General features: G+C 44.7%; 1 pseudogene; it reads right to left on the reverse strand.

Moving 5' to 3' along the window:
• Nucleotides 1–4,606: 4,606 nt before the first annotated feature.
• LOC131918779 (dnaJ homolog subfamily C member 17-like) lies at nucleotides 4,607–5,504 on the reverse strand (annotated as a pseudogene).
• Nucleotides 5,505–17,249: the final 11,745 nt, after the last annotated feature.

The raw sequence follows: 17,249 nt of genomic DNA on the forward strand, positions 1-17,249 counted from the left end.
GAGCAGGGTTAACTATGTCTATGAACTTGCCTTTCTCAGCAGGAGGCCCGTTCCTCTAGGAAAAGCAAGGCCTGAGTTTCATAAGTAAATTTAGGCAGACAAGTAATGGAGCCTCAGTTTTGAAGCCTTTTTTCACTTTAGAGACCTGTGTAACCTAAACTTCTCTTTAAGGTTTTTAAATTGTTTGTTTGTTTGTTTGAATGTATGAGTGCTCTGTCTGCAAGTATGCCTGCATGCCAGAAGAGGGCATCAGATTCCATTATAGATGGTTGTGAGCCATTATGTGGTTGCTTGAAATTGAACTCAGGTCCTCTGGACTAGTAGCCAGTGCTCTTAACCACTAAGCCATCTCTCTAGCCCTTGTAAATGGCTTTTTTTTTCTCTTTTTTCTTTCTTTCCTTCTTTTTTTTTTTTTTTTTTTTTTTTTCTGGAGCTGAGGACCGAACCCAGGGCCTTGTGCTTGCTAGGCAAGTGCTCTACCACTGAGCTAAATCCCCAACCCAAGGCTTTTTTTTTGTTGTTGTTGTTTTTGTTTTGTTTTGGTTTGGTTTGGTTTTTTTTGAGACAGGGTTCTTTGTGTAGCCTTGGCTGTCCTGGAACTTGCTTTGTAGACCAGGCTGGCCTGGAACTCACAGAGATCCACCTGCCTCTGCCTCCCAAGTGCTGGGATTAAGGGCGTGCACCACCATGCCCAGCTAAGGTGCCTAAATTTGTATCATCAGAAAGTAACATGTCTATCTTTTGTGCCCAAGGTTATTGTAAAGCCAAAATATTTTTAAGGTGAAAGCAGACGTATTAGTTATGAATGGACTGAACTGGCAGCTGTAGCCTAGGGGGGTGTGGCTGGCTGAGGTCAACTTTCTGCTGCTAAACTGATAAAGCTAGGGCTCATCATCAACTTCATCACAGAAATCTGAGAAGGATAAGTTTGAGCAGGAAGTGTAGACCAAGCGGCCTCTGTATCAATTAAAATGACAGATTTACTTGCTACCTGGACAGACAGCCTGGGATCCTCCATGGTTATCTCAATAGCTTTGTTCGGGGCAGAGGTTGTCAGTCAGTCTTTGGCTGCCACACGGGGCAGCATCAGTCTTCAGCCTCCAGACCCAGAAAATGGGAGAGATGTTCCTGTGCAGGAGAAACCTGAGGGACTGGTCTACCTTGGAGAGACAGACTGGGGCAGTCAACCCAACAATGTCCAAGTTTGAGCAGGCCCCTGGCAGTGGGGGAGGCATGGAGCAGTTCTTTGCCCAGCGGTCAATGTTACCTCACTCCAAGCAGGTTCAGGGGAGTCTGTTGCTACCTGTCTTCTTTGGAGACAGCCACAGGGCTGCCAGGAACCGGTATTTTGTCTATCAAAGGAAGACTTTTTCATTAAACACCTTGAATGCCATATGCAGCCAAACTCTTTGAGGAGTTTGAAGGCCATTATGTAATTTATTAATTATACTTGATATTAAACAGACCTTACTTAATTTTAGTTACTTGCTTCAGGCCTAACCTTAACATATACATAAGGGTAAAGCTTGTCCCTGTAAATTGTGGGGGGCCCGGCCCCAAACAGCGTGACCACACAGCTGCCATGACAGGCCTATTAGAGGCCCAGACACAGCTTCAGTCACAGGCTTACTGGCAGGCAACACCCAGACCCAGGAAAAGCCATAAACTGACCCTACCCAGGGAGGGTCTGCATCTAAGTGGAAGTACCTGACATCCCAAACAGTCTAACCATTAGATAAGGTTAGATAAGGTGGCCAGATGTCCTTGAGTCTAGCACACACCTATTTTTGTTTTACAGATAACCCTAGACAATTGTCAGCCAATCAGGGTCCTGGACCCTGGAAATCCCCTCACCCCGACCTCTGCTATGATAAAAACTCTAACTCACCTGAGCTCAGGGCTCTCTGCTCTCACTGCTGCATCGGACAGACAGAGAGACCAAGCTCAGAGCTTGAAAATAAGGACTCTTTGCTTTTACATATGGGATTTGGTCTCTGTGGTGGTCTTTTAGGGGTCCCCTTGATCTGGGCATAATATAAATGAATGACATTTGTGCTCATCAAACTACAAGCATAGTTCTGAGCACATTAAAGGATTTGATTATTTGTAAGGTGACGAACCAGTAGCTTGCATGTCTTAATTATCTTTAACAGTTTACAACAAGTTAGTAGCTTTTATAAGACTAGGACTTCAGTTTTATCCCTGTTAAGTTTGAGCCTTGAAAATTTGAATTGAAGATTCAATTGAAGATCCTTTAGCATCAAGTTAAAACTTTAAACCATCAACACAATCCCACAGAAAACTGAGGACTTCATTTTTCTGATCTTTTTTAAATGTATCTTTACAGATAAGTCATATATATATATATATATATGACTTAAACAGGTAAAGCTTAACAAAGTTAGCAAAGACATAGAGACTAGACATACATTTTCAAGTCAGTTTTTACTAGCCTGAGTGGACCTTAAGAATTCATTAACCTGGGCCGGGCGGTGGTGGCGCACGCCTTTAATCCCAGCACTCAGGAGGCAGAGGCAGGTGGATCTCTGTGAGTTCGAGGCCAGCCTGGTCTCCAAAGTGAGTTCCAGGAAAGGCGCAAAGCTACACAAAGAAACCCTGTCTTGAAAAAAAAAAAAAGAATTCATTAACCTTATTCAAACATATGTTGTTCCTTATCTAAAAGAAAAAAATTTTTGGAAGCCTGGTGTTAAATACAGTTAACAAAGACATGAGTAGTTAGAAATACAGTTCTAAGTCAGTTTCTGTTAACCCAAGTAGACCATTATAACTTCAGAAACTTATAAATCTTAATCATACATATGTTGTGTTTAAGCCCTATTTTTCATAAACCTTTTTCATGGCTTTGTCTTCATCTGTTATTTTTCCCTCTTAGGGCAAAAAATTATCATATAAAAATATCCATCCTAATCCAAAATAAAGGGCTGCTGTTGCCTCCTTCATGTATGGAAAAATAAAATAAAACAAACCATCTTGAATAGAACATATCATCTTTAAAATATCTCTATTTTTCCTATAGAGTTAAATCCAAGTTAAATATATGGTATGCTGTAGCAAATTAAGAATATATATATATGTATACATATATATGTAATATAATATAGATAGATAGATAGATAGATAGATAGATAGATAGATAGATAGATAGATAAGTAGGTAGATTTCTAACTATTAACCCCTTTGTTAAAGTTTTAAGCTAACTTTTTTCTGCTTGGGACTTGTGATAGTTTGAAGAAGAAGGGCCCCCATAGGTTCATATGTTTGAATGCTCAGTCATCAAAGAGTGACACTATTTGAAAGCATTAAAAGGATTAGGAGGCATGGCCTTGTGGGAAGAAGTGTGTCACTGCGAGTACCCATGTCACAAACATGCCAAGCCCAGAGACTCTGTCTCTCTCTCTCTCTCTCTCTCGATGGCAAAAGTATCATAATCTGTGAGAATTTAGATCCTCCAGTGTGCCACCTTCTCCTCCTCCTCCTCCTCCTCCTCCTCCTCCTCCTCCTCCTCCTCCTTTTTCCGTTAAGACTGATTATCTAGTTTCTAATGAGGCTGAGCCATTTGCAATAAGACCATGAGCCTTAATGGAATCTCTGAGTATGGAGAGGAAAAGAGATTAAAGAAGGTAGGTGAGAAGCCCATGGTTAGAGACAGAGTAAGCCTTAAGGGTGAGCCAAGAGACAGAGGGTGTGGGAAGACGATGAAGCATTTCTAGGAGGAGAGTAAGAAGGAGGTGGGAGAGACTTAGGAAAGGGGCAAGAGGAATGGAGGCACAAGAAAAGGAAGGGAAAAGTACTGTGGTGACAGAGTCTCAGTCCAGGGTGTATTAGTCAGGATTCTCCACAGGAACAGAACTTACAGAACACACACATATGTACACACACACACACACACACATATATATATATATTATATGATTTGATAGATAGATAGATAGATAGATAGATGGATAGATAGATAATCTTACAGGCTGTCTTCCAGTTAGTCCCACAATAGCTGCCTATGAATAAAAGGTCCAAGAATTCGATAGTTGTTCAGTCCATGAGGCTGGATGTCTCAGCTGGTCTTCAGTCCGTGCCAGAATCTCAAAGAAGTAGGTTCTCATGCCAGTGAAAGAATGGACTTGCTAGCGACAGTGAGAGTGAACAGGCAGAGTGAACTTCCTTCTTCCATGTCCTTCATATAGGCTCTCCGCAGAAAAGTGTGAACCAGATTAAAGGTGAATCTTCACACCTCTAAGATCTGGAATAGAAGTGAATCTACCCACGTCAAATAACTTAATTAAGAAAAAAGTCTCAGCCAGGCAGTGGTGGCACACGTCTTTAATCCCAGCACTTGGGAGGCAGAGCCAGGCGGATCTCTGTGAGTTCGAGGTCAGCCTGGTCTACAGAGCGAGATCAAGAACAGGCACCAAAACTACACAGAGAAACCCTGTCTTGAAAAACCAAAAAAAAGAAAAGAAAAAAGAAAAGAAAAAAGAAAAGAGAACACAAATATCTGAACAAATGCTTTTTTTTAATTAAAAAAAAAAAGTTTATTGGTGATGATTCAGAAAGGGGTGTGTAGGGTGGGAAGACTGGAGCTGGCGCCCTATTTGGGCTGACCCTCATCTTCCCGCTGCTTCTGGGCAATCAGCTGCTGGGCACTTAGCTGCGTGACGCATGTGCATCAAGACGAGACTCTCATAGTCCCTTTCTGACAGCACTGAGCCCTTTGATAAGCCTTGGTGCCTGGGGTCCACTGTGCCATGGGGCTGTCCCTCCAACCAGGAGATCCTCAGAGGGTTGTCCACCAGGCCCACTTCATTTCTGACAGCCAGCTCCGTGGCCCTGACAGTGGCAAACTCCACTATGGCATGGCCTGCCTTCTTTCTGGAAACACCAGGTTGAGAACCTCCCCATACAAAGCCTCAGGAGGACGTGTCTGGAGTAGCCACCTTGGGACTCATCCTCCTTCTTGCACGTCCACTTTAGTTTGGGGGTTCCTTTGCCGTCAATACTTTCTCCTCTTCCTCTCAGCCTCTGCTCTCGGTCCCGGCGGATCTGCTCCTGGACCAGCCTTGGCTGCTGCTCCAGCTGATGGGAACCCTCTTCTCGGAGGCGTGCGATCTCCTGTTCTAGTGTTGTGCTGCTCAGGCTCGCCTCTTGCTCACTCCCCCCTGGGCCCGGGCCTGCTGCTCCCGGGCCTCCAGGTCAAGCCTCACTTTCTTCCTCTTCTCATCCAGTCTCTGGGTCCTCTCTGCGGCCTGCTTCTTGGCTTTTCTTGTGTTGTCGTATGCAGCCCTGGCTGCAGCATCCGTCAGTACCTCCAAGGCCTGGGAAAGCTGGTGGAAGAGTTCAGCAGCTCTGGGGTTGCCTGGATTTTTGTCTGGGTGGCAGGACAGTGCTTTGTGCCTGTAGGCTTTCTTCACCTCTTTATCTCCTGCCTCCTCCTCAATGCCAAGCAGCTGGTACAGATCCATCTGTAAGAGCTGGTTAGTCACCTCCATGGTTCTAGCCCTGACCCAATTTGTAGTAGTCAGGGTTCTCTAGGGTCACAGAATTTACGGAATGAATCTCTCTATAAATACATAAAAATAATATATTGGAATGACTTACAGGCTGCAGTCCAACAATGGCGTTCTGAATGGAAAGCTCAAGAATCTAGTAATTGTTTAGTCCCGAGAGGCTTGGTTTCCCAGCTGGTCTGCTGGGATCTCAAAGAAGGAATGAATGTGCTGACCGAAGTTCCATTATATAGTATTCCAAGAGAAGGTGTGGCCCAGATTGAAGGTGTGCCTTCCAGCCTCAAGGTCTGGATTAAAGACGTGTGTTATCCACCCTCAAGTTCCTGATCAAAGGTATATTGCCTTCCTGCCTTAAGATCTGCATCACAAGTGTGCCCTCCATTTCTAGATTATAGTTCATTCCAGATATAGTCAAGTTGACAACCAGGAACAGCCATCACAGAATTGATACTTTTTTTTTTTTTTTTGAGACAGTGTCTCTAGTAGCCCAGGCTTTCCTGGAATTTGCTATGTAGATCTGGCTGGTCTTGAATGCTGAGGTCTTTCTGTCTCCACCACCAGAGTGTTGAGATCCTGAGAGCTGGCCCTGAGGTACACTGGAGAATTCAGCCTTGTGGTGAGGGAGGACACAGGAGAACTGGCAGGGTTGACCAACTCTACAGCTGTCCAGACCCAGACCTAGAACCAGAGCTGTGACTAGGCCCGTCCCAACATCCACCCCATCTACGATATTTTGGAGCATGTGAAGGGGCCAGTCCTTTAGATCCAAAGCTGCAGGATCTCCACAACATAGGGCAACAAGAGGATATCCAAGAGGAGTCCCAGTGAGGACCCAACATCCATAGTGTAGCAACGCCCACGTTACTACCCATTCACCATGTCCGAGGGAGGGGCTGAGGATTAAACAGAGAGACAAGACAGCGGGCCATTCGTCCCAGTAGAATGCCCTTTATTGAAGGAGGGAGGAGGCCTTAAATACAGACTTACAGCACAGTGGAAGAACTTGGGAGGGCAAAAGTTCACTACAGCTGTTTTACATTCTAGCATTACACCAATATGCAGGCTACGCAAACAAGGAACCTTCGGTAAGCTGTTTAGGAGGAATGAAACCAGCAGGGAATTAGCACAGGGAAGACATCTGATCAAGGTCAGCAAGCAAGGCAACAGCTACCCAAGAACGGGGGCTAGGGCCCAACACCATAGTAAAACAGAAACCAGACCAATGACTCTCTGAAATGAACACTTGCAAGTAAAGATATATGGACAAAGGGATTTACTTTGTGACTCACTGGGTCACCTTGCAGCATCTGTGATGAGATTCCTAGTTTTTCCCTTTTTTTTTTTTCTTGTTGTTTCTCTCTTAGATCTTGTTTTGTTGTAGAGGGATTTCAGGGGCAGGGGTGGAAGGTGGAAGAGAAGGAACGGGGAAATGAATGGAATCAGGATGCATGATGTGCAAAACACATAAAATAAATAAAAGAACATTAAAAGAAAGATGGGGCCCAGTCTATCATGGTAGTCTCTGGCTCAAGGATGGGAATCCTGGGGAGACTCTCCAGCTGCAGGGCAGATCAAGGTGGCATCTCTCCAGCAGTCCTAAAAATGTGAACAGCAGCACATTGCTCTTGATTTCTGCTGATAAGACTGTCCAGTGGATGTCCTAGAGTTCTAGTCCTGGGTCTGGTTATCTTGATCAAGTGAAGTCACGGGGTTCTGGTCATCATGTGCAGTCTTGGGTATAGTGTCCTCCTGACTACTTTTACAATAGTGATGGCTTTTTTTTGGTTGTTTACTTGACTACATCTGTAAATAACTAAAACCCCAAAACAGAGGGCATACCTGTGAGGCATTTTTAAAATTATTATTCTCTCATATATGATATCCAGACTGCAGTTTCTCCTGCATCTTCTCCTCCTATCCCCTCCCCCTCACCTCCTTTCACCTTCTAATTACTCCTCCTACTTTCCCTTAAGAAAAGAGCCGCCTCCAGGGGATATCAAACAAATGTGGCATATGAAGTTGTGGTGGAACTAAGCACTTCATTAGGTGTCAGTATCAGAAAGCTGAGCCACTGTTGTGTAACAGCTTCCTCCAAGACTGATTCCATCCTGCAGGGAATTTCCTTAAGCATAGAGGTAAACAACTCAACATAACTTCAGGAAGTCCCTGAAACTCATCAGATTCACAAAGCCATCCCTGTCAGATTAAGCAACAAAAGCTGCAAAGAACACTCTTAGACAATCCAAGGGTCTTGGGAATCTTGGCAAACAAGTACTTGTTATTTTGGGGCTAGGCTTGGAAGAGGAGTATATGAGAATCCTAAGGTGGTCTCACTAATGAGGAAGGTAGATTGCTTAGGAGAGGGACACCGGTATCTTAACATGTTGCTTCTCATCACAGTGGCTGGCAGCATCTCTCTCAAATGCTTTCTTTTTTAAAAAGAAGATTTAAAAAAAAGATTTATTTATTTTTTATGTATACAGTGTTCTGCATGCATGTATGCCTGCAGGCCAGAAGAGGGCACCAGATCTCATTATAGATGGTTGTGAGCCACCATATGGTTGCTTGGAATTGAACTCAGGACCTCTGGAAGAGCAGTCAGTGCTCTTAACCTGAGCCATCTCTCCAACCTCAACAAATTCATTCTTAACAAAATACAACAGAAACACTCATGTCAATTATAATCCTCTTTACTACAACTGGTCAAGTGGCCTTAGATGGTATTTATAACTACCTTCCTCTGTCGCCCATTCTATATTCCTCTACCCTCAGCAAGTACCTCAGCAGGTCTTGGTTTTTTTCCTGGAGAAGTGACCCATACCTTTATTCCTGAAGGGTCTGTGCCTTTTGTCATCCTGCTTAGATTCAGTTGTTATAGTTTACCATTGACTTTAATCACAGGACAAGGTAGAACCAAAAGACACCCTAAAGGATCCCGTTCACTCCAGACATAATCTTTCTTATCTCTATTGTGGAAAAGGAATCCAATTTCCCCCTGGTAATCTGGATCAATCACCCCTCCTAATACTGTTAAATATTTCTTAGCCTGTTGGCTAAAGGGCATCAGAAGCCCAAAGTGGCCAAGAGGAAGTCTAAGCTTCCAGTTCAGTGAAATGTTTGTTGTGGCTACTTGCAGAAAATCCCACTCTGGAACCAAAACTTCTAGGCCAGCAGAACTTAAGGTCATAGGAACAGGAAGAAGAAACTATCACTGGGGGTGATAGTGAGTGGAACTATTTCTTTTTCTACCCCTTGATTCCTGGACCTGTGGATCCTGGCTATGTGTCTTTTGTTGTTGTTTTGTTTTGTTTTGTTTTGTTTTGTTTTGTTTTGTTTTGTTTTAAGATAGGGTTTCTCTGTGTAGCTTTGCGCCTTTCCTGGATCTCGCTCTGTACATCAGGCTAGCCTCGAACTCACAGAGATCCGCCTGGCTCTGCCTCCCTAGTGCTGGGATTAAAGGTGTGCACCACCACTACCTGGCTCTGGCTATGTGTCTTAGGGTTTCTATTGCTGTGAAGAGACACCATGACCATGGCAAATCTTACAAAGAAAACATTTAATTGTGATGGTAGCTTACAGTTCAGAGGTTCAGTCCATTATCATCATGGCGGGACACGGTATGAAGGCAGACATGGTGCTGGAGAGGTAGCTCCTACATGTTGATTGTGCAGGCAGCAGGAAGTTGACTCCATGTCACACTGAGGGAAGCTTGAGCAAGAGACCTCAAAGCCCGCCCCCACAGTGACACACTTCCTCCAACAAAGTCATACCTACTTCAACAAGGCCACACCTCCTAATAGTGCCACTTCCTTTGGAGGCCATTTTCTTTCAAACTGCCACACTATGGGAGAAAACATACTATATATTGGACATTGATTCAAATCACATACCACCTTCTGGGGAACCCTACTCCAGCCCTCCAGACTGCTGCCACCTAATCGGCACTATAACAGTGTCTTCAAAAGACTATTCCATAATTCTATCAGTCCCACTGCTTCAGGATGGTGGGGAACATGGTAATACGAGGGGATTCCATGACTGTGGGCTATGGTAGTTTGAATGTAATTGACCCTCATAAGTTCATGGGGAGTGGCACTATTAGGAGGTATGACTTTGTTGGAGTAGTTATGGCTTGTTGGAAGAAGTGTGTCACTGTGGAGACAGGCTTTGAGGTTTCATATATATGTATGCTCAAGGCATGTCCAGTGTCTCAGTTCACTTCTGTTTGTCTACAGATCAAGATGTATTACTCTCAGCTCCTTCTCCAGCACCATGGCTTCCTGTACACTACTATGTCCTGCCATGATGATAATGGACTGAACTTCTGAAACTGTAAGCTATCCAATTAAATGTCTTCCTTTATAAGGGTTGCTATTCTTCACAGCAATAGAAACCCTAAGTAAAACATGACCCAACCGTCACATCTTCTCTGGGTATGAAGTGAGTTCCTTGGTCAGAAGCAATACCATGTAGAATGCTATAAGAGTGGATAACACATTCTGTAAATCCACATATGGTCGTTTTGGCAGAAGCTTTATGTACAGAGAAGGCAAATCCATAACCAGAATAAGCATGTACTCCATTGAGGACAAAACACTGCCCTTTCCATGGAGGAAGTGGTCAATCTGCCACCAGGGAGCTGGCTGGTCACCCCAGGGAATGGCGCCATTTCCAGGGCTCAGTCTTGGTCCTGCAGTTGGCAGATCTGGCATTCCACAGCAGCTGTAGCCACGTCAGCCGTGGTGAGTGGTCCATGTTGTTGATGCCATACATAGTCTCCATCTCTGCCACCAAGGCCACTTTGTTCATGGGCCCTTTGGACAATGACAGGGATGGCTGGGTGAAGAGGCTGACTGTCTACAGAATGGGTCATCCTACCCACTTGATTACCGAACTCCTCCTGTGCTGAAGTCACCTTTGGGTGAGCATTTACTGGGACACAGATATGTCCACATCCTTCACCCATGTGGAGAGATCTGTCCATATTCTTACTCCCGTAATGTCTTTCTCGCCAATTTTCCAATCACCCTCTTTCCACGTCCCTGACCATCCAGCCCATCCATTGGCTACAGCCTATGAATCAGTGAATAATAACACATCTGGCTGTTTCTCCTTCCAAACAGTTCGACCACATGTATTGCCTGAAGTTCTGCCCACTGTGAAGATTTCCCTTCGTTGTTGTCTTCCAGAGTTGGCCCAGAAAGAGGTTGTAATGCTGCATGCATAATGCACTGATGCACCAGTAAACTGTGCTCTGGTCTTCTCTTCTTCAGTCAACTGAATAGGGCACACCCCATGAGGCTATAGGTGCATGCTTGGCAGCAGAGAGCATTGGAACGGGAGTAGAAACCATAGGAACGGGAGTAGAAACCATAGGCATTTGGGCAAATTCTTCACGTCACTTGTGCCTTCACGACCTGCTTGGGCCTGATCACATATTTGTTTGGAGGCTCCTGCTCTCCCCTACACAACCCAGGACGCCCCTCTCTCTCTCCAAACCACTGCCTGCTCAGAGAGTCTCTGAACAAAGGAAAGGCACCAAAAGCCCAGCTCACATCCTCGGCGGCGGCGGCTACTGCAGATTCTTCCCCTGAAGTTGCCAGCCAGCCACCTGAGTCCTTGCCTAAGCACTCAGCTTTTGACCACACTTGGGCACAAACTGCGCTTAACTATCCTGTCCTGGCTTGGGCACGCAACGTCTCTGGCCTCATTCTCTGAGACCAGTGAACCCACCCAGGAGTTGCTTGCAATAAATCCGCTGTTACACTTTTCCAATTCAGCTTGATCTGGCTGACTGCATCAGTGGAGAAACTTATTCGGGGCAGAAAACCTATTAATATACACCACGTCCATTTCATAATGGTTTGCTGCTGTGCGTGTCCTACTTTATGACTCAGTGGGTCAGAGAACACCTAGCTCATGATTGGCAGGTCAGGTTGCATGGTAACTTGGTGGTTCATTGTCAAACATTCAGTTTCTACTAAGACTCAATAGCAGGCCATGAGCTGTCTCTCAGAGGGAGAATAGTTGTGCGCAGATGATGGTAGCACCTTGCTTTAAATCCCAAAGGTCTCTTCTGTGACTCACCGATAGGGGCCTGGCAATGTTCCCAACAGCATGCCTGTCTGCCACTGGCACCTCAGGTACCATTGCATCTGCTGGATCTTATGGTCCAAGTGGTAGAGCAGTCTGGACTTGTTGAGGAGCCTTCTCCTGTTCCAGGACCCACACAAAGCTAGCAGCTTTGTCATTTAGTATATGGTCTGGAGTAACATACCCCAGTGAGAAATGTGCTGTCTCCAGAATTCAAAGAGGCCCACGAAATGTCTTTCCTGGTGGTGGGGAGAGCCAGGCACAATAACTTATCCTTCACCTCAGAAGGAACGTCTCCTGCATAGCCCCCACCACTGGACTCCTGAGCATTTCATGGAGGTAGAAGGCCCTTGAATTTTGGTTAGATTTATTTCATCCTAGAGCACACTAATTGTGGTGGTTGGAATGAAAATGGACCCATAAGCCCATAGGGAGTGGCACTATCAGGAGGTGTGGCCATGCTGGAGTAGGTGTGGCTTTGTTGGTGGAAGTAAGTCACTGGGGTGGGTTCTGAGGTCTCAGATGCTCAAGCCAGTCCAGGTGTCTCACTCTCCTCTTGCTGCCTTCGGATCCAAATGTAGAACTCTCAGCTACCTCTCTAGCACCATGTCTGCCTACATGCTGCCATGCTTCCCGCCATGATGATAATGGACTAAACCTCTGAACTGTAAGTCAGCCCCAATGAAATGTTTCCTTATGAAAGGTGCCATGGTTATGGTGTCTCTAAAGGTGCCATGGTTATGGTGTCTCTTCACAGCAATAGACACCTTAACTAAGACACTATTATTTCTTTTCCTTCTCTTCATCATCTTTTTTACTTTTCTATGACTGTAATAAGACACCATGACCAAGGCAACTAATATAAGAGAGGGTTTATTTAGGACTTACAGTTTCAGAGGGTTATAGTCTGTGGTGGTTTGAATGAGAATGGTCCCCATAGCTTCATTTATTTAAATACTTAGTGCCCAGTTGGTGGAACTCTCTGGGAAGGATTAGGAGGTTGACCTTGTTGAAGAAGGTGATGGGGGGGGGGTGTTTCCAAAAGTACATTCCACTCCCAGCTCACCTGAGGCAGACAGAACTGCTACACGTTTCAGATCAGCTAGAGCATGTGCTATAGTGCTCCCACAATGGCAAGGCATCCTGCAAAAATAGCCAAGAGGGAGGACCTTGAGGCCAGCAACGGCCAGCAGATTCCAGAGCCTATCAGAAAGCACCAACTTAGTATTGAGCACTAAGGCAGACCTTTCCTCAGGAAGGAGAGGAGGGTATATAAGGCTTACCCTTTCCTAAAAATAAACGAGCTTGCTTGCAGCCTCCCGGAGTCTGTGTCATTACCTCTGCGTCTCCTCATCCCCTGCCCCCAGGGGCTAGAGACCTCACCAGGCAAACAGCAACACTCACCCCCACTGCCTTCTGCTTTTGGATCAAAATGTAAGCTCTTAGAGCTATTACTCCAGTGCCATACATGCCTGCCTGATGCTATGCTCCCTACCGTGACTGATAGTCATGGACTCTAACAAGGACATTTATTTGGATAAATCTGTGAAAGTAGGAGGCAGAGGCTATATGCCTGCCTGCCTACCTGCCTGCCTATCTCTCTACCTCTCTGCCTATCTATCTATCTATCTATCTATCTATCTATCATCTATCTATCTATCTAAATGGATGAAAGGGCTGATAAGATGATAATGGAGACAGGAGAATCATCTGGAAGGTGGGGAGAGCCAGCTAGCCTGGAGTATCAAGAACAGCTGTAGAACCAAAGCTCGAGTGTCTGGACTAAGAAAGAAAAAAATTAGAGGGTAGTGTTTTCCCACTGTAAGCTATTGCATTCAACAGTTCTTTCCAGACCTAGAAGACACAGCTTTCCAATGGCTATCCACAACAAGATGTTTTTATTTTATTTTTTTAATCAACAGGGAAGTTCAGTGTGGTAATATACACCTATAATTTAAGCACTCGGGAGGATCAAGAGTTCAAGTCATCCTTGTATACACAGCAAGCTAAACTTTAAGGGCAGCACAAACTATAGAGGATCCTATCTCAAAATCAAAACCCTAGGACCCTATTGCTGTCCAGGTTTGGCAGCAGGAGATAGATGCCTATAAGGTTTTGATTTTATATCTCAGATCTCATCTTCATAGTCATGGAATCATACTCAGGGTCACTCAAGGTTAAGGATAAAATTGATTAGGTCATCAGACTGAACCAAAATCTAGTTTGAAGTTTTCTAATTACTTTAGAAACATATTGGGCTTGTAATTCTATTTAATTTCTCTTATTTAAGCAAACTAGGGCATGTATACTATATACACAAATAAGGTATGCCCTTACCTGCAGCTGTGTATTATAACAGAAGGGCTAAAAAAATATAAGCACAAATTGCAATAAGATACACAAAATACACAGTGGATGGCAAATAGAGGGATTGGTATGTCAAAGGCTGATGAGAGACTCCTTCCTGGGACCCTTCCACAATTCACTGTGGGAGATGTCCTAGTGAGTACTATTTTTATTAGTGAAACTTGGTTGGAAATCCCATAATATATTAGCTTTGAAAAATTAAAATGAAGCTGGGCAGTGGTGGTGGTGCACGCCTTTAATCCCAGCACTCGGGAGGCAGAGCCAGGTGGATCTCTGTGAGTTCGAGGCCAGCCTGGGCTACCAAGTGAGTTTCAGGAAAGGCGAAAAGCTACACAGAGAAACTCTGTCTCAAAAAAACAAAAACAAAAAACAAAAAAGAATGAAAATTAAAATGAAGGGGCTTAAAAAAGGGCTCTGTGGTTAAAAGCACGTGTTGCTCTTATAGAGAGCCCTGGTTTAGTTCCCACCACCAACGTGGCGGCTCTCAGCTATCAGTAACTCCAGTTCCAGGGGATCTGACTCCTCTTCTGACCTCTTTAGGCACGAGGCGTGCACACAGTGTATACATATACATACATGCAGGCAAAAGACTCATACACAAAATAAGATTTTTGAGGGTGGGTTACGAGACAGGGTTTCTCTGTAGCTTTGGAGCCTGTCCTGGACTAGCTCTGTAGACCAGGCTGGCCTCGAACTCACAGAGATCCATCTGGCTCTGCATCCCGAGTGCTGGGATTACAGGCGTGTGCCACCACCGCCTGGCCAAAGTAAGATTTTTTAAAAAGATTTTAGATTTATTTTTTTATAGTGAAATCTTAGAATTAAAACAAGCATATATTCTTGATGGAAGAATTTGTGTGTTTGCCAGGCAATGGTGGCACATGAGTTTAATAAGCCCAGCACTCGGGAGGCAAGAGGCCAGCCTGGTCTACAGAATGAGTTCCAGGGCAGCCAGGGCTACACAGAGAAACCCTGTCTCAAAAAACCGAAAACCAAACAAACAAAAATAATTGTTGTATTTTGATATATATTAATTTAGTGAGTGTTTACTTAATTTTATGGAAAAATGCAATAATGTGTACATGTTTATATTTGTCAGTCCATCCTACTGAGCTACAGTCCAGTCATTCCTCCGTCCATCTCCTGTCCCCTCCCCCTTTTTGGAGACAAGGTCAATGTTGAGATCAGACTAGGCACTACTTTAAGTTAAGTTATTCTTATAGTATGAAACAGTGAGGTTTTTTTTTTTTTAGGCTATGCATTGCCGCAAAAATCTCTGTTAAATATTTTTTAAAAAAAGCTTTTAAAAATGATGTATTTTCATTCTATGTGTATGAGTTTGCCCGCATGGATCCCAAGTGCTGGGACTGCAGACATGTGTCACTACACCTAGCTCTGTTCGCCCTTTTTTGAGACAGGATCTCACTCTACAGCCCAGGCTGTCAGTGAAGTCCTGCCTTAGCCTAGAACGTTGGGATCATGAGCCTAGATGACATGCTTGGCTGACATGCTTGGCTACCGAGTTTTTTCTGCCTTAGCCTAGAACGTTGGGATCACGAGCCTGGATGACATGCTTGGCTACGGAGTTTTTTCTAAGCTTGTGGGAGTTGGCGCTCTCCTCTCAACATGTGGGTTCCAGGCGTCGAGCTTTGTTCCTGATGCTGGCAGCAAGCACCTTTATCCACTGTCACTGGTCCCTGTGGTTTTTGTTATGGAGACATCTTCTTTCATACTCAAGAAAGGGATTGGTATAATGGAAGGCGGTGGGGCCAGTTAGTCTTTCTGAATCCTCCTTGCTATCGGATCCTAAATCTTTCTCTTCATCTGGCTGAGGACTTCAGTGTAGAAAGACATGACCATTCATAAAGTATTGACTGAGACGGAAAAGGTCACCAGAGCTCACCTGACTCACTCAATGAATTCCTCCTCACTGGTCAACAATGCTCCTGATTGTCTTGGCTTCATTCACAGCCCACAGAGCCAAACCTGTTAGAGCCAGCCAGCAGCTGTCCAAATTCACTTTCTTAGAAACAACCTGAAAAGGAAAGCTGTGGCTGGTGAGATGGCTCAGCAGATAAAGGATCTGCTGTCAAGCCTGAGTGACCCCAGTTCAATCCTGGGGTCCTGCAACAGCGGAACGCCAGAAGGAACACCCACAAACTCCCTCTAACCTCCACATGTGCGGACCTACACGTATACACGAAACAAACGAAAATGTGATTTTAAAATTTTAATTAAAAGCCCGTTTGTGGTGGTCAAAATTAATCTCAGCACCTGGGAGACGGAGGTGGCTATCTGTAAATTCCAGGCCAGCCAGGGCTACACAGTTAGACCCTGTCTCAAACAAGACAACATATATATATATATATATATATGTTTTTCAAGACAGGGTTTCTCTGTATAGCTTTGTGCCTTTCCTGGAACTCACTTGGTAGACCAAGCTGGCCTCGAACTCACAGAGATCCGCCTGGTTCTGCCTCCCGAGTGCTGAGATTAAAGGCGTGCACCACCACTGCCCGGCAACAATTTATTTATTTTTTAAAAGGAAAGGTAACAGGGAGAGATGAAGTTAGTAAATAGTAACTTTTTATGGAGTGTGTGAAAAGATAGTCAATATTTCCATGAAAGTATATTTACTTTTGATTTGAACATTTAAGTACCTCGTTTGCATGCTAAATCCTTATATACATATTTATTTCCTCTCTACGACAACCAGGAGAGTTAACCCTGAAGGCAGGAGGATCTGTCCCAGTCAGAGGCTGGCCCTGGGACTCAGATCTGAGCGAGGCTTCACTTCGAAAGCTGCAATTCTTTCCTCTAAGATTGCTATGGTGGAGAGTGCAAAGTCCACTGCCAAATCTCACTTTAAATCTCAAAAGTTAAAGTGTAAGCCAGGCAGGATGGTGCGGACCTGTATTCCCCTAACTCAGAGAGGTAGAAGTTCAAGGTTAGCCTCCCGATACTTATCAAACTCAAGACCAGCCAAGGATACTAGAGAAGCTCTCTCAATACAAACAAAAAACCTCAGTCTCAAAAAAGAAATTATTATTTTTTAAGGCGGAAAGTTATGCATACCTGCCAGCATAGGGTTGGAGCTGGGGAGTGGAGAGGATTCCAAAGATCACGTGGCCTTGGAGGAGCTGACATTCCTCAGGGGCCTAGTCGCCCTTCCCCATGGCACCTCTAGGTGTAATAATTCCCAGCGGCCGCGAGGTGGTGCTCGAGCTAGTGCTAAGGCTGTGACCCCGCAGAGGGAGGTCGGGGGAC

The sequence above is a fragment of the Peromyscus eremicus genome, chromosome 8b (genome assembly GCF_949786415.1).
Source record: "Peromyscus eremicus chromosome 8b, PerEre_H2_v1, whole genome shotgun sequence".
In the NCBI taxonomy this organism is placed as follows: domain Eukaryota; kingdom Metazoa; phylum Chordata; class Mammalia; order Rodentia; family Cricetidae; genus Peromyscus; species Peromyscus eremicus.